A 24,150-nucleotide genomic window follows, 5' to 3' on the forward strand; every position below is an offset into this window, starting at 1 on the left:
AATTCTCTGTCATTTGATTACCTTTTAAGAATCTTCTAGAGAAGCAGAGCTTGGAAAATGTCTTCTCCCTTGACACCAACTTCAGCTGCATCTGTTTTATCAATACCTCCTCTCACCCAACAGCTTGTCAATGAAAATTGCTTCATCCCCTGGTCATTACTCTCTATTCATTGGTGATTTTTATTTCCTGATTGACTCTCATTCTCTCCAATACTATTCCCGGTCTAATGCTTGGTGATTTCAGTACTCTCTCAGATACCCCTTGCAATACCCTAGCCTCTCATCTCCCAAACCTTCTCTCCTCCAGTGATTTGTTCTCTACCCCACTTAAGCCACTCACTCCCACGGTCATACCTAGACCTTGTCTTTACCAGTAACTACACTCCTTCTGTGTAGGTAATGATCCTGCCACCCAAAGAGGTCTACACTCTAATCCCTAGAATCTGTGAATATGTTGCATTACATGGCAAAGGGGAATAAAGGTTGTAGACAGAATTAAGGTTGTTAATCAGCTGACCTTATACAGAGAGAGTATACTGCAGTACCCAGGTGGACCTAATGTAACCACAAGCATTCTCAAACGTGGAAGAGGGAAGAGAAGAGAACGGCGGAACGATGCTATGTGAGAACATGGCTTTGAAGACCGAGGAAGACAACCATGAGCCAAGGAATGTGGGTGACCTCTGTGGGCTGGAAAGAGCCGGGAAGTGGCTTCTTCCCTGGAGCCTCCAGAAAGGAACACAGTTGGGCCCCACCGTGATTTCAGCCCAGCGAGACCCATTTCAGAATGCTGACCTCTCATAATGATAAAATAATACATCTGTATTGTTTTAAGCCAATAAGTTTTGATAACCTTTTACAGCAGCAAGAGGAAGCCAATACACCTTCCTTCCATTAGCAAATGAGGTCATGCTGCCTCCGAGCAACCCACTCTCCTATCTTCACAGTTTACTCTCTCTACTACCCAGTTCCAGCAATGCTTTGACCCCACTAAGACCTACAATCCACTGACCCTATAGCCCGTGACCTCACTCCCTGTGTCCTGCTCCCCTGAGCAAAATCCTAACTCTAGTTGAATCCAGCCCTCCACCGATTTTGTACTTGAACCTGCGGGCTGAATGTAGTTGGAAAAAAACGCACAACCAACCTGACTGGTTTCACTTCAAACTCGAGAAGGACCTTTGTGTCCCTACGAGGATTCTGTGGTCCCTTCACCCTCTCGCTCTCCTAGGAGACTATTTCACCATTTCTCTTCTCTCTGGAAATCTCCAAATTCCTCTTTCTCCGAATCACCAAATTCACCCTCTACTGATTTTGTGTGAACGTGACCTTACTTCCTATCCCACTGAGAGAGAAGACGGTCAGAGGAGTGCTTCCTCACACCCCGCCATCTCGTCTGCCCCCGCCTGTCTACACTGCCTTCTCTTCCATAACTGCGAACCATCTCTGACGGCGTCTAAGCTCTGCCCCTCCAGTGGGACAGAGGACCTGTCCCCTTACACCTCTCCAGCATCTGTCTCCTTTTGTGCCCGTGAAGTCACCTTTCCGTTCTCTACTGGATCCTCTCTGGAATAGCATCCGAACACCCTGCTGTTCCCCATTCTAAAAGCAAACTCTTTTGTCCCTGTGTCCCCACTGCTGTCACTTCCTCCTCTTCTCCATCTTCTCCTGGACTACTCCAGTCAGCCTTGCATCCTCACCTCGCCCCTGAAACTGCCCTTGACCACGTCACCAGGGCTTCCCCACAGCTAAACCCAGGGGTCAGTTCTCGGTCACATCGTACTTGGCCCATTGGCAGCATCTGGTATCATCTCTGGCCTGAATGATCGCCAAACATTCCTAAACGGCCTCCCAGCTCCCCTTGCTGCCCTGGGTCTATTTTCTACTCGGCAGTCCAAGCGCTCCTGTGTTGTTCTGTCTTCAGTAGATCGGGTCCTGTCTCGCCTCGGGTAATAACCCTCCAAAGCATCTCAGCTCATTCAGGGTAAAAGCCAGGATCCTGACACTGGTCCACGACGTGCCTGCGGTGGCCCCGTCACCTCCCTGCCCTCACCTGCTGACACCTGTCTCCCGCTCCCTCTGCCCCAGCCTCGGGGCCTCCTCCTGGCCCCTCAGACACACACGTCGCCTGTTCCCGCCTCAGGGATTCTGCCCCCGGAGCCTCTGCCTGGAGAATCCTTCCCCCAGATCAGCACGGCCCTCCCCTCCTTGCTTCAGGTCTCTGCTCAAATGTCACCTTATCCCAGTGACTTCCTGGACACCGTCCATCCAGAAACAGTAACACCGCTGCGTGCCCCCAGCTGCTTTATTCCGCGGTAAAATACAGGAGGCATTTACAGCGGGGCTATTACACTTGCCACTTAACACTGACCAGCATTTATCACTATCTGAGATTTCATATGTATGAAACATAGATATAATTTAATATTTGCATTAAATTTAGATTCGATACTTATTTCATATTTAATAAACATATTCAATATTAAATTATATAGAATAATGTATACTATGACACATTAATGTCACATATACTAATCATATTGTATGTTATATAGTATATATGTAGGTAAGTGTATTATATATATGTATCTTTTTTTTCTCACCCACTAAAATATAAATGCCATCAGGGCAGGGACTTTGTTTTGCCCCTCGCTACACCTCCGGCGCTTAAAAAGTGCCTCATGTGTAGCTGAATAAGCCTCCTGAAGGAGGGCAGGAATGGATGGGCGGATTTAAGGAAAGCCGAGCCCCTGTCTGGGCGTATCCAGCTTGGCCGAGGCCCTCTGTGCTGTTTCAGCAGCGGGTGGGCGAGGTGAGCTTTTCCTCGCTTCACACGCCTCAGCTTTAGCTCTTACCAAATACTGATCGTGTGATCCTGGAGCTGGTCTACCTGACTAACGTCTTTTCGGCCTCAAGGGGCACCTCCTCCAGGGAGGTCCCGGACTCCTGTAATGTCACCACCATCTAGCTCTCTTTGTTGTCTTTTGACGATCTTCCCTTAAAAGCGCCCTTCCTGGGGGATGACAGCACGGAACAGAAGTTAATTATTGATGCTGTTGGTGAATGTTTTCTGTGATTTCTGTGAAAACCACTGCCTTTTTTCAGGAGGAGCTTTGTACCAGGGTAGAGCAGCCCTGCCTTTCCCACCGTGGGAGGGAGCAGCTCAGGTCCAAAGTGCCATCTGAGAACGGCACTCACCCAACAGTCAGCGCATAACGACTGCACTGACCAAGTGCCATTCTGTTTGTTAACTAGCACACAGAAATATGTGCCCCTAGAAAAATGGAGGCAGGTAAATTTCCTCTCTCATTTTCACCTTTTCTTTAAAGGTGGTAACAGACGCCCCCATGGAGCCCCCTGCCCGCGGGGCTGTGAGCAGAGCTCTTGTCTACACCGCCCTCCAGCCCAGTTCCAGAAGCAGAGAGCTTCTCAGCGGCTCCGGAGGCTGGACAAGCAAAGGCTCTCTCACGTTCCTGCCACGGCGAACCCTCTGCTTTAAATCACCACCATCAACAATCCAAACAGGACCTGGTTTCTGAACAGGGCATCGAGAGAACCAGATCCGCCTTCACCCTTGACCTCGAGGTGTGGCCTGCCACGTCTACAGCGGAGCAACAAGTGTGAGTGGTTAGACCATGACGCCGGGTCCCAGCTCGCCCTGGCGGCTTGCACGCTTGGGCGAGTTACTTAGACTCTGTGCCTCAGGCTGCCTGCCTGTAAAATGGGGAGAAACGGTGCGGAGCGCACTGAGCGGCTGGAGCTGAGTGAGTGTGTGAACGTACGAGGACCGGGCCCAGCACCTCCCTGTACCTCCCGAGTGTTAGCTCAGGGGTAGCAGGACCTGGAGGCTTGCATCCTTGGTACCACTTTGGGACCCAGGGCCACGGTATTTAAGCACGCCTCGGCTTCTTCACTGTAAACGGGGATGATTATATTACTGAAACCACAGGGTTGTTCAAAGGGCTAATCTGAAGAAGGTGCTTATACCTCGCTGAGCTTTGTGACGGGGAGCTTGGTCAGTGATGCTGCCCTTACCATTGCCTTCGTCATCTTTCCACCTGGGAACCACCCCCCGCCCCTGCCGCGTGGGAATCGTCCTCGGGTACCACGACCCGTACAGGGACGCGTGAGGGGAACACCCATCCCTTTCCTGTTAATACGTGACAGCAGTTTTAAGCGGCTGTTTCTCTGGGAGACTTTGGCGGGGGCCCTGGAGTAAAACGGGAAGAGCCCTGGGATTGGAGACAAAAGCCCCGACTCTGAATCTCATCTCTTCCACTCGCCAGCTGTGTGTCCCTCGCCGACTTGCAACCTCTCTGTGCCTCACTGCCTTCCCCGATGGAACCAGCCCCAGGGCTTCCGTGAGGACCAATGAGAGGATGCCTGTCTGAATACGAGTGTGAAGGCGAAAGCAAGGCAGGAGAGGTTCGGAGATGGACAATACCAAGGCCACGGTGGCCAGCAGAGGCGGGGAGAGTCCAGCCCAGGCCCCGGGGCGTCGGCGGCTGCCTGGAGGGGAGGCGCCTCCTGAGGCCCCGAGCCACGGCCCACGTCTGATGCACACCGGCGGGCATCGCTGGGCCAGCCCCCTCGGGGAACCCACTTTGTGCCCAGAGCTGCGGGGAAGGAGTAGAGTGTTTCCTTCCGGGCCCCCTGGACACAGAGCTCCACAGGCAGGCGGGAGATCCCTGGGCAGAGCTTCCCAGAGCATCCCTGAAGAGAAGGACAAAACTGCGGCTCTGCCCTCCTCCTCGATTAAGTAAATGGTCCCAATTACTGACTCATTCACAGGATTCCCAACCAGGATTATAAAGGGTCCCTTTAAAGGTTAGAGGGGGAACGAAACTCTATGGCAACTGCCCCGAGACAACTGAAACGTGCCGGTGCCCCCGCCCCGGAGCAGCTGTTGAAATGCCTCAGCCTCACACACCTCGGGCCTGGCTGGCCGCCCCCAAAGCCGCATTCCTGGCAGGTCCAGGAATCAAGAAAAATCCACCAGAACAAGAAGTGCCTCCGCGTTCTCCAGTTACCAGCAGGTGGAAGGGGGGCTGCTCCGGATGGAAACGGTTTTGATGGACCTCCAGAGTTCAAGGGCGTTTCCCACTCAGCACGCAGGGCTGAGTGCTGGCCTGTCTTCCTTTGGAGACACGGTCCCCGCTCTTATGAAGTCCGAGCTTCTGCCCCCAGGGTCTGCCGGCCAGGACACTGAGAGCCGCATGCAGACCCCTTTCCTCGCCTCTGTGCTGAGATTCCCACAGGAAGCCAGGGGCCGCGGCTGCTTCCCTTCAGGCACTGAGCTGCCCGGGGCCTTGTGATCTTGCTTGCATCTCCTCGAAAATGGACAGTCAGCCAGGAGACACGTGGGTTTTCCTTTACCTTTGTATCTGGAAATTATGGAATTGAATTTGAATACTAATTACAAGTGCCACTGCCCTTGTGAATGAACTGGGGGGTGACTGGTGCTTCCTTTCTTCGCTCCACGCTCAGTCACCACGGGAGAGAATGCTTGTTCAAGGCTCCATGATGCTGGTCCTGATTTACAGAGTCGTTAGCTGGAAGGATGTCGAGTCCCCTCTGTCTGCCTTACTGGATGGGCCAGCTCTTTCTGTGTCTTTATAAAGTACCAGGGACCAGGTTTCACAGGAGTTCTAAACTGGGCAAGGCACCGCGGTGATGCATGGAGAATTCTCACTCCCTCTATGGGACCTACAGCGTACGCACCTCCTTACTGTGCAACGCATGGGCTGCACGAGCGCCAACGCTCCGGTGCCGCGTCCGGCCTCTAGGTCCCTGCTGCTCCTCTGGGCCCCCCGTCACCTGCAGCTCTCTGAGCCGCGGCCGCCTCTCGGGCCGGGGGTGCCGGGGGAGACGATGCTCCCACGTCCCAGCAGAGAACCCTCGGAGCCTCGTCTCCTGCAGGCTGGGCCCCCGGCCGCAGTAGTGGCCTGTGGTACCCTGCTCGGGTGGCACCAGCACCAGCTTCCTCCTCCCGCCTGGCTCACCTCTCCTGGGATGGCTCCTAGGAACGCGGCACCGGCCTCACTTCGGTCGCAGGTGTGCTCCCAGGAGACGCACACTAAGGAGGACCCCGGCCCAGGACAGCAGGCTGGGCCGAGCTGGGGGGAGCGTGAAGGGCCCTGGGAGCCGCAATCCCTCCGCAGCCTGGCCTGACCCACACTCTGCCACCCGGCGCCTGTGTTCCCCGTGGCCTCCCTCACCACGGGCTCTGGAAGAAGCACCTCAGCATCTCTCCTTGGGTCTGGGGTGTCACTCTCCCTGCCTCTCCCCCAAAGCAGCCAGCTTACCCAGTCTAGAACGCCGGCCCTGGGACGCTCCCTTCCTGGAGCCCGGCTTACACGGGCACAGGGACCAAGCACTTAACACCCGATGCCTCGCTGACGCTAGTCTGTACCTGCTTCACTTCTCCAACGGAACTGCCAGGTTCTGGAGAGCTGGAGACCGCGGCAAATGGGTTTTGTTTAGTTTCGTTCAGGCGTTCTTCTTGTGTACCCCATGCTACACCAAGCACAGTACTGGTGACGCACGGTAGGTACGCCACCACTCAACGTTTCAGCAAGTGTGGGTTAAGTGTCCACTGTGTCCTGGGTTCCGGGGAGATATTCCTCCCAGCTCAAATGCTAGTGTAGGAAACAGTTGGCAAAAGTACACAACTAATCACACGGTGCGTCAGGAAGTGTTAGCAGATGCACAGCAGGGGAGACCGCCCAGGGTGGGCAGCGGGGAAGCTGCCATTTTAAACCGTGTCCACGGAAAGCGGTGTCGACAGAGGTTTGGGCCGAGCCACGCCGTGGAGGAGCGAGGGAGCAGGCTTGACAGGTACCCGGGGGAAGACCATCGCCGGAGCAGCAGCCCCAGGGCCGCAACCCGGAGATGCGGACGCACCTGACGCCCCCAAGGCAGCGGCAGTGGGAGGCTGGAGACACAGCGCCCGACCCTCATCCACTGTGGGGACCTGGGCTTCGGCTGCGAGTGAGATGAGGGCGAGCAGGTTTGTTCAGACGAGTGACGCCATCTGACTCCCATTTTCACAGGACCCCTCGGGCTGCCGTGCTGACAGTGGCCTCTCGGTGCACGGGGCGGGGCGGGGGGCAGGGACACGAGTGATGAGGGGATTGGCGATCCCTCAGCGGGGGATGACGGTGGTTTGCCGGGATACGGTTTGAAGGATTTTCTGCTGGGTTGGAGGCAGAGTGTGTTAACTCCGGTGCCTTGGTTAAAGTGCAGTCCATCAGGTTTTCCCCTGGGAAGATGTTACTTTTCCCTTTTGTAACTAATAAGGAATCTGGGGGGAGATACATTTAGATGCTGTAAGTATCCTCTGCCTCATCAAGCTTTCATAGATGATCCTTGCTTGAATCAATCATTACTAGGATCCTTGGCAAATGGTGATTTTCCTAAACCCGTCAGTCATTCTGCATTTATGAGTCAGCACTTTCTTGTAAGGAGGGCTTTCCCCTGTGCCTTGATTATTTACTCATGTGAGTGGACTCACACCTTCTTGTTTTACTCACTGAGTTACAATCTGTTAATATCATCATATATTTTGATGCTCAAAATATCCCAGATTTGGCCAGTGGGAGCCACTGCAGGTTGGCCCCTGGGTCATTTTGACATTTCTCCATCATTCTTTGAGCGCCTTCTCACTTCCAGGCTCTGGGGACCTCACCTGGGTCCGTGTGCTGGGGGCCTCATCGGGGCTTCACTCTTTCTCAGACGGTGCCCAGGGGACTATTTACGGTGCTGGGGGGTGGGGGACTGGGGAGCCCATTGCTCCTGTGACTGGTGTTCTTTCCTCTGTGACGATTTGCCTGATCTCCTGCCCCTACCGCTGCCAGTTTCAACAGCCGAAGCTCCCAGCCAAAGCCCCTGCAACCGCGGCTGGGAGAAGCTCAGGCAGCAGCTCGACGTGGCACAAGCCCCTACCCCGAGCCAGGCTGGCCCCTCCGCGTCCTGGAGAGGAAGTGTGCTCACTGCTCCTCCTGGGCCCCTTTCTCGATGTACTCACTCCTCGGGCATCCCACATCAAATTGTCCTCCCCCAGCAATGCCCATTCCCCAGCCCAAGGTTCCCTTGTGCCTGCATCTCTGTCCTGGAACCGGTCCAAGTGTCCCTGCTCATCCGGGATTGCGGCCCCGCCCTGCCCCCACTCCAGTCCTCAGGATCTGGATGGAGCCTGGCTCACGGGGCGGCCCCCTAACGATCCAGGCTTCTTTCTCCTCGTGACATGCTCCCTGCGGCCCAGGCCCAGGCTGCTCAGCCTTTCTTCCCCTGGGAGCCCTGGATACCTGCCCTCCTCCGATGGTCAGCCCAGGCTCTGACTCTGGCCCCGTCTCCTGGAATGGCTTACATACCACATCCTGTTCTTGGTGATTATAAAATCTACCATGATTGATCGCTTTTCTCCAAACTTCCCCAAATGTCTCCCTCATCAAATAATTATTCCTTGCTGGTCACCCTTAAGCTCTGAGCAATCACTCACTTCGCTGTCAGCCCACTCCGCAGTTCCCCTCGTGTGCCAAAAAAGCTGCTTTTTACAAGCTCCTCAAATGTTTCCTGATTTCATCAACGAATGGGTGCGTGATCTCTGGCACACTTCTGCTATGTCTGGAACTCCAGTTCTTTGAAAATTGGTTCGGATGGTTATATGCCTAATTTATTTTCCAGCGCACTCAATTACTTCAACAATTTCTATCAGCCATACCTTAGCCATTGCTTGTTGGCATATTCCTGTGTTACTATCTTCAGCAAAGCGTTTACAAATTACAGGATCCCAGAGGAGAAACTCTGGCACCTCTTCCCAGGTGGAAGGTAGAGGTAACACCTGGAGCGGTGTCACGTACAGACAGACCTAAAAAACCTCGGATGATGATGCTAGTAAACCGAAAGGGAAAGCCCTACAGAACTCCTGGCCTCTGCACTTGCCAGCTGCAGGGTCTTGCTCAGCTGTAAAAGCACCTTCCTATGGCCGCAACGTCAAGTGTACGTTTCAGAGGGAACTAGCACTCGGTGCCAAAAGCAGTAAAACTGACAGAGTCAGAATGTTGCATCCTTTAAGGTAAACCAGTTAGAAACTGGAGACCCCCGCCTCCCGGCTGCCGGTTGCTATAGGAAATCTTATTCGCAGTGGAAAATGACAATACCTAAAAGACGGATAGAAAGAAGGAAAGCGGGGGGGTTTCTCCGTGCCTTTCATCCAGCAAAGGTTCATTTTCTCCCTCGCGATTATGGCCTTGCGGTCAATCTGCTTAGTGCTGAGTAAGCCCTCAAGATGACACAGCATGTTCGAGAGCAAGTGGCTGACAGCGAAGCGAACGTCAGGATGACGGCAGCTCCTGGGCAGGTGCGTACGTGGCCGTTACTCAGCCTCTGTGCAGGGCCCCTGGATTTACGCCTTTGCGGGGAGGCTCAGCCAGGAGCGGGGCGCAGGGTGGCCGGGCACCGCTCCTCAGGCCGCCAGGCTGATGACGCTGGGAGTGGGCGGGGGAAAGGCCCGGGCAGCGAGGGCTTCAGACACTGTCACAGCCAGTCAGCGCCGGCACCAAGCTGATTCGTGTTACCGTTTCCCCCCAGCCCAGTCATTACCTGCTCTCCTGGGACACGCTTGCAAGGCCCTGAGTTCTTTGGGGCCTGGTTGAAAAAAGGTTTAAAAAATTTTTTTTAATTAAAAAAACACTTGGTCACTGACCCTCTTTTCACCTTCCAGAGGGTGCAGAAGGGTGAGGCTGGGGGATTGAGGAGTCCGTCCCGCGACAAGCGGACCACTGGCATCGGATAACCGGCCCGCCGCTATGCCATCCCTCGGCCACCCCCCTGAGATGCCGCCAAAGCTCCTGGCCCCGCTGTTCCGCTCGCAGGCTGAGTCCAGCTGCGATTAACTGTCGGGGGAGTGTCAATGGTTTCCCTCAGGGGACATTAGGTAGGAGTAGGGGGTCCTTCCTGCCTTAAGACGACAAAGTGCTTGACCTTGACCTCTCCCTTTGTAGGATGAGGATAAATACAGCTGCCTCATATGGTTGCTGTGAAGACAGAAAGACTGAATACTCATGAATACAGGTCAACGCTCAATAAATGTTTACTACTGGCAGAGGCTGTAGCAGGGGGTGATTCTTGCTCAGGAGGAAGTCAGTCATGCCTGCGTACCTCTGACCGTTGGTGAATTAGGTCAAATATGGAAAGTTCACTGATGCCCAAGCTACTCGAGGAGCATCACCTTTTATCCTCAAGGTAAGTGCCAAGAAGACATTTCCTACAGAATAACGCGGTGACCTTTCCAAAGAGAGAACTCTAAGGCTCCTGCTTGCCAGCCCCAGTCTCAGGCAGCACCTTACCTCACCGGAGTGCACACATGCCCGTATATGATGGGGGGACGCCGGAGCCTGGAGTTGTCACATTTGTCACCTGTGGATGTGCCACCATCAGGATGTTAAATGAGACTTTTTCAACGAGAGAATTTTCAGCAAACATTGAAACAGTACTCAGAGTATTGGGTTGAATTTATCTAAGGGTATTTGTTTTCTTTGAACACTGCCCGTGGTGCATGGCAAAGAATCGGACCTCATTGTAAGATAGCTCATGGCTCTCCTGGGGGAGCTAGAAGGCAGAGTAAGGTCCTTGACATGGGAACACCACCCCAAGGAAAGGCCTGTGATGGCACCATGAGACAATGTGGGCCGTGGAAGCCACTTAAATGTCCATCAACAGAGGAATGGATAAAGAAGATGTGGTACATATATACAATGGAATACTACTCAGCCATAAAAAAGAATGAAATAATGCCATTTGCAGCAACATGGATGGACCTAGAGATGATCATACTAAGTGAAGTAAGTCAGAAAGAGAAAGACAGATACCATATGATATTGCTTATGATACAAACAAACTTATTTACAAAACAGAAACAGACTCACAGACTTAGAGAACAAACTTACGGTTACCTGGGGGAAGGGTGGGAGGCGAGGGATAGACTGGGAGTTTGGGATTGACATGTACACACGGCTACGTTTAAAACAGATAACTAATAAGAACCTGCTGTATAGCACAGGGAACTCTGCTCAATACTCTGTAATAACCTAAATGGGAAAAGAATTTGAAAAACAATAGATAACAAGTATATGTGTAACTGAATCACTCTGCTGTACACCTGAAACTAACACAACATTGTTAATCAACTATACTCTAAAATAAAATAAAATGGGAGCTTCCCTGGTGGTGCAGTGGTTGAGAATCTGCCTGCCAATGCAGGGGACACGGGTTCGAGCCCTGGTCTGGGAAGATCCCACATGCCGCGGAGCAGCTAGGCCTGTGAGCCACAACTACTGAGCCTGCGCATCTGGAGCCTGTGCTCCGCCACAAGAGAGGCCGCGATAGTGAGAGGCCCGCGCACCGCGATGAAGAGTGGCCCCCGCTTGCCGCAACTAGAGAAAGCCCTCGCACAGAAACGAAGACCCAACACAGCCATAAATAAATAAATAAATAAATAATTCCAATTTAAAATAAAATAAAAAATAAAATAAAACACACACACACACACACAGACAATGAGGGCTAGTCCTGCCCCCTCCACCAAAGTCAGCAAAAGCCTCTGGTTTGTCCATCAGGAAGGCAGGGCTGAGAGTCCCAAACTCCATTTATAGAGACAAAAACTGAAATAGTTTTGCAAGTTCCCACAGATTGTTGGATGGTGAAGTCAAAAGTGTAGCTCCCCAAAGTCAGCTCCACACAAGGAAGGTCCTGGTCTGCTGTGCTCCCAGCAACATCCCAGGGACCTGGAGCAGCAGTTGGCACAAAATGAACGTTCGCTGTTTGTTGAATGGATGTTTCACATTTTGGGGGGTGGGGGACTCATTTTTTGCTCACTGAAGATTATTACTTAAAAGAAACGAAAAGACAAACTACAATCTAAGAGACTATATTTGCCACACATAACAGATAAAGGTTTCTTATGAAGACTGTATTAAAAGTCTTCTACAAAGCAATAAAAAATAATACTGAAAAGACAAACAAATCAATAGAAAACTGAGCAAAAGATGTGAACAGGCACAGCACAAAATGCATAAGGCCAATAAGCATATGAAGTGATGCTCAACTTTCAAGAGTCAGAGAAACACAAACCAAGACCATAAAGGATATATTGCTTTTACCCTTCCCGCTGGCAAAAATAATTAAGTGTAACACCACCAAATACTGAAGAGTGTGCAGATGAATTGGATCGCTTACACACCAAGGATTAGGACAGAAACTGGCGCAATCATTTTGAAACACAATTTGGCATTATTTTGTAAAGTTGAATATTTACACATTTTACGATTCAACAATTCCGCTTCTAGATAAGAACTCCCCAAAATCTTTCGACATGCGTCCAGAGACAGATATAAGAATGTACTTAGCAGCACTGTTCAAAATAGCAAAAAATAATTAGAAGCAACACCAATGACCATTGGCAAGGGAATAGTATTTTCAAACAGCAGGATATTCTACAGCAGTGACAACGAATGATACACACAACACAATTGATCTTTCAACCACTGGAGAGCAAGTCTCAGAATGTTACATACCCTTTTTATAAAGTTCAAGGATGGATGAAACGAAACAATACATTGTTCAAACATACAAAGGTACTTGATAAAACTACAAACTAAAAACGTCAAGAGAAGAATAAACACAAAATCCAGGATAGTGGTGATTTGGGCGAGTGGGGAAGTAAGGGGACGAGATGGGAGAGTAGAACACAGGTAAGTTATAAATGGGTTGGCAGTGAATTCACAGGTGTCCCAGAGAATTAAAAAGAAAACATATCGTAACAGAATGCTATTAACATTAACTATGTCTTACGCATTTCCCATTTAAAGAGAATTATTATGAAACACTTATTTTTCCTTTTTCTTAATCTGAATGCCTTCCAGGCTTACAATCATAGAATAATTGTTTAGAAACAGATTCCTTATAAAAGAGAAGATTCTAATTCTGGAAAATAGCTAACTGGGATGTACTGTTTCATCTTGCTTGACTTATGAATGCTGTTATTGATCTCTAAATGGAATTTCGAAACCAGTGACTTTTATAAAAATATGATGTACTGTGGGAAGAAGTAGGAAATGAAGAGCAGGAGGGAGAGAAAGAAAAGACAATGTACAGAACAAACTCAAACAACAACTTTAATGGACTCTATCCTTCCCTGTAAACCAACCAATCATTTTCCTGCCAGCCAGACAGTTGCACTAGAATCTGGACTCATTCTGTTCATTCTGGAGACGGTTACAAGTGCTCGGACTGGTGCCATGTTATGCATTTGGAAGAATGATTGCATTATAAACCCCATTCCAAGCTTCCCACTGTTCCAACAATGGAAACAGTGAAGAATGTTTGGGCTGACTTAAGATGTGAAGATGTAGCTCCCGTATTACTGAGGCTTCCTGCCACTCAAACATTCCCCCCAAATAAGTCTCGACCACCTGCCTAATTAAGGTCTGAGGTTAGGTAAGAAAGAATCATTTCTTCTAGCAGTAACTCGTATGCTGCTTGTAGGACGGTGCACGCATGAAATTGGAGCCCTGTTGAAACTCCAGGCTTAGCACCTAGCAGGAAATAATCAACCTCGATAGAACAGGCTTTGGGGCTTCTGTTTCCAGAGGTGTGATTGATAAGATACCCCGAAGGACCTTCCTCACTAAAAACTGAAATACTAGATTAAACGTTGAAAGTCACACCCCATTCATTTAGGTGCACTGCTGAGCTGGCACTGAATTAAGGAACGCGCAGAATCCCGCAGAAAGTGAGAACGGGCATCCTGGGGGGTAGGCCAACACCAAATTCCACTTACGCCCTGAAGGGGTGTGGCCAAACCCTAGAGATGCCGAGTCGCTGCTCTGATGGTCTCTGCTATCAGAGGACAGAAGGTAAAGCAGAGGGCTGCCCGAGGGGGATCTAATAGGAGACCCCTAGTTATCTGGAAGCCTCTAGGCCACAGTCCTAAGGTAAGGACGAGTGAGAAGGAAACTCTGATATTCAGAAGGGAACAGAAGGGAAATTTGGCTCCACTTTGAATTGAAGGTAGAGAAAAATAAATGGCCCTCCTCCCCCCTGAGAATTCGTACCCACAAGCCAGCAGTCTAAACTCACCCTACCCGGGAGGTACAGAAAACTCAGGTTGAAATTTTAATTTAAAATGGGCCAGGATTGGTGACTCCAAGGAGCGAGGGCTTATCTGCTCCAGAGGAACTCAGCTTCCAATCCAGCCTGGGAGAGTTTCTGCACAGATCACTTTCCCAAACCATCAGGCAGCATTCACGATACACTCAAGGAAAGAAGCCATCACAGGTGAAATTCACCAGAAACAACACAACACAGAAACAAGTCCCCAAATGCTTCAGATGTTGAAAATAACTGGCCCAGAATAACTCATTTAATAGGCTTAAAGTGAATATAACAAACTCAATGAACTGTCTTTGTAGCAGATTAGATGCAGTTGATTCGGAGAGGAAAAAGTAAATGGCAGATAAACCCAAAGAAATGAAAAAAATCTGGAGAGGAGAGGGATGGGAAATGGGAAAGAGAGTTTAAGGGGGAGGGGGGTAGAGTTGGAAGCTTTAACATATGTCTAATTTGAGTTCCAGAGGGAGAAAACAGAGTGTGGAAGAGGCACTGTCCAAACAGAGAAAGTTTCAGAGTTGTTGAAAGACATCCATCCTTAGATGCAGTAAGCCACGTGAATTCCAACCGGGATGAATTTCTGAAAAATCACAGGAAAACCTAAGAAAAACAGAAGATCCTAAAAGCAGCCAGAGAAAAAAAAGGTCACTTACAAAAGAACTACCATTAGGCTTGTGCTGATTTCTAAACAGAGATGACTGAAAAGCCAGGGGGAGCCCACCTGACCATCATCAGTAGAGAGAGCTTTCGCCTGAACTTGAACTTCATAAACGGGATCACACTTCCTCTCTCTTTCCTGCCCTCTTCTTGGCTTTCTGTATGAGGCCAGGGCTTGATGTGCTCGCAGTGGTAGCGTTTCACCAGCCTTCAGTCCTTCTCTGCACACGTACCAACTCCCGACCTAGTGTGTAAATGTCCAGATTGATCCCCTCAGGTACCCTCCCAGTGTACCTGTCAGTTCTCACTTAAAATGACCAGGTAATCAACATTGTAATGAGGTAAGAATTAAAGGAAAGTTGATATGAGTCAGACATTTCCAGGCTGCAGCATAATCCATATGATTAAGTGAAAATCTCAAGAAACTGGTAAATGTCCAGAAGAAAGAGGTTCTACTTCATATGCTGTAGATAGTAGAAATCTAAAGGTCATAGTCTAAGTGATCACCTATACTTAGAAAAGATGCCCATGGATGGCACATTTTAGGGGAAGTTCCTGCCAAGCATGCCGTTTTATATTAGCTGTTTGAGAAACTCTTGAAAATCACAGTTTATGTGTTAAGTCCGACAGTATTGGCCGCACTACACAAAGAATAGCGCCATAAGTAAAAGTAGCCTGGAAACTGTCAATGATATATTCATGCTATTAAAGATCAGCACATCTCCTTACTTTTATTTAGGAGGCTAAAACTGGAGATTTTTAGCATTAATAAAAGAAGAAGAGTAACCATAGAAACAGAGCATTTATCTTATTTCCATGGGAAGGAAAGCAACTCCTTCCATGGAATACTTTGAGGTGCTCTGGCAGCGCTTCTACCTGAGAAGATTCCTCTCCTAAAGCTCTCGCTGAACTATTTAAAGTAATGGGAATTCTCTAAAAATAATAGGCAAGCCATTTAATAATAAGGGCAATTTTCATTGAAAGTTAAAATATTCTTACTATACAGAAATGCAAAAATGTGACGGCAACAGACCAAACCATCCAATAGGAAAGAGGGAGAACAGCAAAGGACCAAATCAATGTTCAGACTGCAATAAAAAGGAAAAACTGACATGCACTGAAAGCCGGCTCTTTGCCAAGCACTTGTTATAGACGTCATTGCACTGAAGACTCATGACCATCCTATAAGTATATATACATATATATTTAGTCGTATCTTGTTCTCAACTGCTGAAGCCGTCCAGTCCTCCCTCGGTATCTGTAGGGGATTGGTTCTAGGACTGCTGTGGGTACCAAAATTCGAGGATGCTCAAATCCCTTATAAAAAATGATGCAGTATTTGCATAACCTACACACAGCCTGCCAGTATACTTTAAATCATCTCTAGATTACTTATAAGATCTAATACAATGTAAATGCTATGTAAATATTTGTGAATGCTACGTAAATAGTTGCCAGAGGGCAGCAAATTCAAGTGCATTTTTACCATTTTATCTCCTTTCCCCCCTCTCTCAGTATTTGACAGTTTTACCATTAATTTTCCCCTCTCTTTTGGTTACCTTTGTAAATTAAAATGCTACCTCTAAACTTCCCTTTCTTGTTCCATCAACTTGCAATAGTGTATCTTGATTCCTTACTTTGCAATATGAGGATATTACTGTCTCTATCCTTTCCTACAAATTTTAAACTTCTACTTATTTATTTTTATTTTTGGCCCGCGCCATGCGGAATGCGGGATCTTAGTTCCCCGACCCGTGATCGAACCCACGCCCCCTGCAGTGGAAGGGCGGAGTCTCAACCACTGGACTGCCAGGGAAGTCCCTGAAACTTCCACTTTTGATAGATCCTATTTTACACGGTCAAGGCTGATGTTATGTACATTTTGCCTCTACTGATAGAACAGTTAAATATTTCGAGGTTTGCCTATAGATTGATTCTAATACTGGAAATCAATAAACAGTGTTTATTTATCATGGTTGTATAGTTATTTTTTTCTTCTAGGGCCAAATTCCTTCTCCCTTGTTCCAAGATCACAGTGCCATTCGCCTTAAAAGACAATACGCTAGCATCATGTAAGATTAAGTGGATTTTTTCTTAATTCTATCTGTTGCTCAAAATAATAATAAATGTTTGGTAGAATTCACTTGGGATGCCATATGGACATCGTGTGGCATAGAGTTTTGTTTGTGGGAAAGTTTTTAATTACAGATTTAATATCTTTAGTAATTACAGTAATTTAGTAATCTGATTTTTTATTTCTTCTTAATACGAGTTTGAAAAGCTGTGTTTTTATAGAAAATTGTCCATTTTACCTCAATTTTCATTTTTTTGGCATAAATTTTTTTCACAACATCCTGAAGTACTAATTTCAATTTCTGAAATATCGTTAGTGATGTCTCCTTTTTTAAAAATAAATTTATTTATTTTACTTATTTTTTTTTTAAACTTATTTTTGGCTGCGTTGAGTCCCCGTTGCTGCACGCAGGCTTTCTCTAGTTGCGGTGAGCAGGGGCCACTCTTTGTTGCTGTGTGCAGGCTTCTCATTGGGGTGGCTTCTCTTGTTGCGGAGCACGGGGTCTAGGCACGCGGGCTTTAGTAGTTGTGGCACACGGGCTCAGTAGTTGTGGCTCGCGGGCTCTAGAGCACAGGCTCAGTAGTTGTGGCGCACGGGCTTAGTTGCTCTGTGGATTGCAGGAATCTTCCCGGACCAGGGTTCAAACCCCTGTCCCCTGCATGGGCAGGCGGATTCTTAACCACTGCGCCACCAGGGAAGCCTGATGTCTCCTTTTTGATTGTAATAATGGTTAGTGTCTACTTCCTTAATCAGCCTTGCTAGGTATTTATCAATTTGATTAATACTTTAAGAAGCGACATTGCTGGCCCCTAGGGTATAAGTCTAGTCTACTTTTATTGATATGCTAAACAGTTTTCCAAAGTGGTTTTTACCAAGTTACACACCCACCAGCAGTATATGAGAGTTCCGGTTGGTTCACATCCTTGCCAAAACCTGGTATTGTCTGTCCTTTTTATTTTAGCCCTGCAGGTGGGTGTGCAGTGGTATCTTATGATTTGAATTTGCATTTATCTGATAACTAATGATTTTGTGCACCTCTTCATATGTTTGTTTGCCATTTGGATATCTTCTTCTGTGAAGTACCTGTCTATATATTTTGTCCATTTCTCTATTATCTTTCTTTCTTTGTAAGACGTTTTTTACTTATATATTTTCTCATATATTTTTTACACATTTACAAATGTGTCCTTTCCAGGTTGCATGTATTGCAAAAAGTCATATCCCAACTTCTTAGTTTGCCTTTTCACTCTCCTAATGTTGTTAGATCAACAGTTTCTTAACTTTGTGTAGCCCTATTTATCAATTATTATGTATTATTTACTTGTTTATTAAGTCCAATTTATCCATTACGTTTAGTGCCTTTTAAAAGTCTTTCCCTACCTCAAAAGCATGAAGACATTCTCCTGTAATTTATTCCAGAAGTTTATTGGTTTTGCCTTCCTTATTTACATATATATTCCACCTAGAATTGATTTTGAGTATGATTTCTTTTTTTCAGTATGGATATTCAATTGGTCTAGCACCACTAAATGAAAAGACCATGTTTTTCTCATTGCACATCAGGATCGTCTTTGTCATTTAATCAAATGACTATATATTTGGGTCTGTTTCTGTACTTTCTGTTATGTTTCATTTCTCAATTTGTCTCTCCTTGTGTGAATGGCACACTGACTTTATTATGATAACCTCATAATTAGTTTTAATGTATCAGAGTATAAGTTCAAATTAGCTTTTCTTCAAAATTACTTTGGTTATTTCTAGACTTTCGTATTTTCACACAAGTTTTAGAATCAGCTTGTTGATTTCCACACGAAAAAACATCTGCTGAAATTCTGATTGAGTTTGCAGTTACTCTAAAAATCAACTTGTGGAGACTTGTTATCTTAACAATTTTAGCCTTCCAATCCATGACCATGGTGTAAATCTCCATTTATTTAGGTATTTTTAATTTATTTCCATGATGTTTTATAATTTTCTACATAGAACTCTTGCATATTTTCATGAGTTACATCCTAGATATTTGATATTTTTGATGCTATTATAAACAGTAGGTTTAATTTTTTCACCTTTAATTCTTTATTGCTAATATACAGAAATAAAGATTTTTGTATTGTTCTGTTATCTAGTGTCTTTCCTAAATTAACTTATAAATAGCTTGTAGATTATTTTGAATATTCTATGTATAATGACTGCTTCATTTCTTCCTTTCTAATCATTCTACTTTTTTATTGCCTTATTGTACTGTCTAGGATCTCTATTACAACGTTAAATAAAAATGGTGATATTAGGACTTCCCTGGTGGCGTGGTGGTTAAGAATCCGCCTGCCAATGCAGGGGACACGGGTTTGAGCCCTGGTCTGGGAAGATCCCACATGCCGCGGAGCAACTAAGCCTGTGCGCCACAACTACTGAGCCTGTGCTCTAGAGCCCACGAGCCACAAGTACTGAGCCCGCGCACCTAGAGCCCGTGCTCCGCAACAAAGAGAAGCCACCGCCATGAGAAGCCTGTGCGCAGCAACAAAGACCCAATGCAGCCCCATAAATAAATAAATAACACTGTATAAAGAATAATTATTATTTTAAAAAATGGTGATATTAGGCATCTTTGTCTTATTCCTGATTTAAGGAGGAAAACTTCTGACATACCAAAATTAAGTATGAAGCTTACTCTAAGTTTTTTGTATATACTTGTTCATCCCATTAAGGAACTTCCCTTCTATATCCACTTTGGTAAATTCTTTCCTTTTTAATCATTATTGGAATTTGAATTTTATCAGATGCTTTTTCTGCATCTGACATGATAATCAATTTTTCTCCTTTATTCAGTTAATCTGGTGAATTGCATTTCATTGATTTTTATAGTGTTAAATCAACCTTGCATTCCTGGAATAAATCCAACTTTTCATGACGTGTTTTTGGTTTTGTTTTTATACATTGCAAGATTCAATTTGCTAATGTTTTGTTTAGGATCATGCCTCAATTGTTCATGAGAAGAACCAGCTTATAATTCTCTTTCCTTGTACTATTCTTGCCAGGCTTTGATATCAATATTATGCTGGCCTCATAAAAATAAATTGGGATTTATTTCCTCTTTTTCTATTCTTGGGAAGTGTTTTTTTAAGAGTGGTGTTATATATTCCTTGAGGTTTGGAAATGTTCACAAATGAAGTTTATCTGTGCCCTGAGATTTCTTAGTGGAAAGGTATTTAATTACAAATTTAAGTTTTAATTGCACATTTAAGTTTTAAATGGATATTCAGATTTTCCATTTTCTTTTTGTAACAGTTGTGGTAAATTGTACTTTCTTAGGAATTTGTCCATTTCATCAAAAGTTGTAAATTTCTTGCCTAAATTTAGTTCCAGTGTCTCTTCTTATCTTTTAAATGTCTGTATGATCTGTAGTGATGTCTTTTTTTTTTTTTTTTTGATTCCTGATATTGATTATAAGGGCTGTCTTTTTTCCTTCTTCAGTCTTCAAAAAACTAACTTAGTCTTTCAGAGAACCAAATTTCAGCTTTGTTGATATTTCTCTATTGTACTTAGGGTTTCTATTTCATTAATTTCTGCTCTTATCTTTATTATTTCCTTCCACCTACATTCTTAGGTTTAATTGGCTGGGAGTTTTTTTTTTTTTTTTCCCTTAGGTTTTTTAGCTGGATAGTGAGATCATTGTTTTTTAAACTTTCTTCTTTAACATATGGATTTGATGGTTGTACAGTTTTCCATAAGCACAACATTTGTGGCATTCAACATATTTTGATATGCCATATTTTCATTTTCATTCAGTGCAAAATATCATTTACCTCTACTGGGGTTTCTTTTTTGACCCAAAGTTTATTTTTAAATGAATTGTTTAACTTCCATGTATTTGAGAATTTTCTAGTGATTATTTTTGTTTGCTTATTTTTAGTTTAATTTCGCTGTGTAAGAGAACATGATTTCAATCCTTTGAAATTTGTTGAGACTTACGACCTAGCAAATTATCAATTTTGATAAAATTTGGCATGTATGACTTGAGAAAAAGTATATTCTGGGGCTTCCCTGGTGGCCCAGTGGTAAAGAATCTGCCTGCCAATGCAGGGGACACGGGTTCGAGCCCTGGTCCGGGAAGATCCCACATGCCGCGGAGCAACTAAGCCTGTGCGCCACAACTACTGAGCCTGCGCTCTAGAGCCCGCGAGCCACAACTACTGAGTCCGTGCGCCACAACTACTAAAGCCCGTGCACCTAGAGTCCATGCTCTGCAACAAGAGAAGCCACCGCAATGAGAAGCCAGTGCAACTGCAACGAAGAGTAGCCCCCGGAGCGGCTGCAACTAGAGAAAGCCTGCGCGCAGCAACAAAGACCTAACCCAGCCAAAAATAAATAAATAAAATAAATAAATTTTTTAAAAATTGACTTTTCTAAAAAAAAAGTATATTCCATCAGTTAGGTGCATTGTTAAGTAGGTTAGTTTTGTTTATCACATCGTTCACATTTCCTAGTCCTCTCTTTGGTTGTATATCATTAATTATAAAATACATCTATTTACAGTTTAATTCACATTATTATATTTTTCAGTTTTTGAATTTCCATTTGATGTTTTTTAAAGATCTAGTACTCTGGAAAATTCTCTATCTTGATTTCAATATTTTTTAACATAATAACATTCATTATTTTTAAGTATGTGTCTGACCAATAGCTGAGTCACAAATGAGTCCACCTGGTATTTTATTTAATGTTAGACATCGTGATTTTAAAAATTTATGGCCTTGGATGCTATTATTTTTCTTCAAAGAGGCTTTTCCCTACCCTCTGTGAGGCATCCAGAATGGAATCAGATGAGTTCAATCCAATCAGGACTGAGGTGACTTGAGGTGGAGTTGTGGTCTTTGTAAGGCTTGGTTTACCCACAGGCTTAGTGTAAACCCCAGGGATTCCAGGGGAAGATCACTGGGGCCCCCTTCCCTTCTGGCAGATTCTGAAATCCAACTTTTGTTTCCCAAGGACCATGAGCCTGTTGAAAATTCCACACTGTGTTTCAGTGTTTTCTGCTTAGCGTTCTAGACTTTGCCCTGTACAGCTTAAGCTTCAATAGGGTCAGAGAAAAATGATGCCAAATGTGGAGCTTTCCTCAATATCCCTTTTCTCTGGGATATTGGTCCTTCAAGTCCCAGACACTTTGGTAGGATCATTGGTCAGTGACAGAAGCCAAATTTACTCCATGGTTTGAAAAGAAAATCCAATACTTTTAGGATTATTTTCCATTTACTAATGCTGTTCCACCATTACAAAGATCAGCAAACTCAAGCTCTTTTTATTTAACATCCCATTTTCTAGAATAGAGTTGGTTTAGTGTTTCTTTCAGAATGCTTATTTAGTGGAGATTTATATCTTTGCCATTGTGAATCTCCCTGGACTACCCATTGTCAGGCAAACTGTGAACTTGGATTTAAAATCATTGTACTAAGTTGCTTCCTTTTAATTGATTATTTATGGTCGACTCACTCCCTATTAATCCCCACCAAGTTATATGGCCTTAGGGACTTGATCATAAGTTTTGTTTCCATAAGTCTTTTGGAAACAAAAGACTTGGAGTGGCCATAGATTCTCCTAGTCAATTATCTCATGAGTCTCATTCCATCCAAATTTATTTTGGAAAAAAATGCCTTTTTAAAGTAAGCTTTAAAATAATCACAGGGAAAAAAATAGTTCATTTTTCAGCAATCCCTTCTGGTGAATTAAAAACTCAAACCTTGGAGATCAATCAGAGATTGTGATCTTCCACTTGAAGATTTGATAATATCTAAAAATCAGAATATATACAAGATTCAGGATTTTTCAAAAATCAACACATTCTGAAAAGTTGCTCTGCACGGAAAGAACACACAAGAATCTAAGGTTTTTTAGACCTTTCACCATATGAATTGTCAAGTCTATTATGAAGCTCCTTTTTTAAAATACGAAGATTTCATCAACACTCTTTTAGTGAATTTCAGTGTATTATTTGTCAACTGATAAGTTGTGGACTGTTTTTGTTCTTCTGTGTCCTATCCTATAGAATTGTTTTGGAGAGAAATTTGATAGAAATCACATGTGGCTGGGTAACAAACGAATTCATTGCACTGAAGGTGAACACATGCTTTTATTTTAGAATAGATAATTTAAACCAAACATGACACTATGAAAATTAACATTCGGTTTTCCTCAATCCTGCGACACAGAGCAGTATTCTCCCATCTTACTTCCCAGTTACAATAACATGAGAAGATATTGATATTGAGCCTATTATCTCAGCAATAATGCATATTACTACAAGTGATTACTTATTAGCAGTAAAATTTTCCTCCAGGGCTTAATTTAGAATGCCTGCAATGAGATTAAAAAATCTCAGTCTTGGAAGTGATCCTCTGTATGGTTAATGTTTAGGGAAATTTTTATTGCTTCATGGCAGTTTAAGATCCTTAATTGGCTGGTTCTTTGAAATGAAGGCATACGGTAAGGACCCAAACCTTGGAAGGCTGATGTGAATGACATATACAGAATTAGAAGCCAGGCTTCCTGGAATGGTTGGTAGGATTTAGTTCAGAAGTGTTCATTTTTTTTCATGCTCCGTGATATCCTCGGGACTCCTGGATGTCCTGCTGCTTTAGCAGCTTTCACCCACGCCCCAGGATTCTACGTGCAGATAGAGAAGTTGGGCGTGGATGGGTTAATCCACCCAACTGTACTCTTTCATGATCAGAGTGCAGTCAAACATCAGGTTTGGTCACATGGAGTTGTGATGGGTCGTGATGCAAAACTTGGCTGATCCAATGGGTTAGAGCGGGTTGTCCTGCAAGATTTCAGCTCTGAGTGAGCTAAATCTGCTTTAGGCTTGACAAGCCAACAGAGGAGTCTAATTCCTGCAAATTCTTGAGATAGCAAGGCAACTTCCACTCCTGAAAATGCCGAGGCAGGTAGGAGCTCAGGTATGCAAGGGTAAGATAAGGGTGCAGGTCTGGAACTTCTGACTCACAGGTGTCCCTGATCAAAAAGCATAAGGTGAGAATCCACTTCCCAGACTCAGGACTGCGAGTCAGAGCAGGCATGAGAGCAAGGCTGACCTGATGCTGAACCCCCAAACTGATACCTAAATGGTTCCTCCATTCTCCCTGACCTGATCACAGAGCCTGAGGCAGAGTGGAGTCTCCAGGTAATCACTAAGAGGTCCCAGATGTGGGATATGAGGGCTTTGAGAGCAGGGAATTCCTTGGTGTCCGCATCCTTCT

At 45.5% G+C, this 24,150-nt stretch overlaps 1 long non-coding RNA gene across 6 annotated transcripts in view; it reads right to left on the reverse strand.

Annotated features, from left to right (window-relative positions):
* Positions 1-24,150, reverse strand: part of LOC132356752 (uncharacterized) — a 107,720-nt gene that overhangs the window by 21,074 nt on the left and 62,496 nt on the right. The window lies entirely within an intron of this gene.

This window comes from Balaenoptera ricei, chromosome 2 (genome assembly GCF_028023285.1).
Source record: "Balaenoptera ricei isolate mBalRic1 chromosome 2, mBalRic1.hap2, whole genome shotgun sequence".
Lineage (NCBI taxonomy): Eukaryota > Metazoa > Chordata > Mammalia > Artiodactyla > Balaenopteridae > Balaenoptera > Balaenoptera ricei.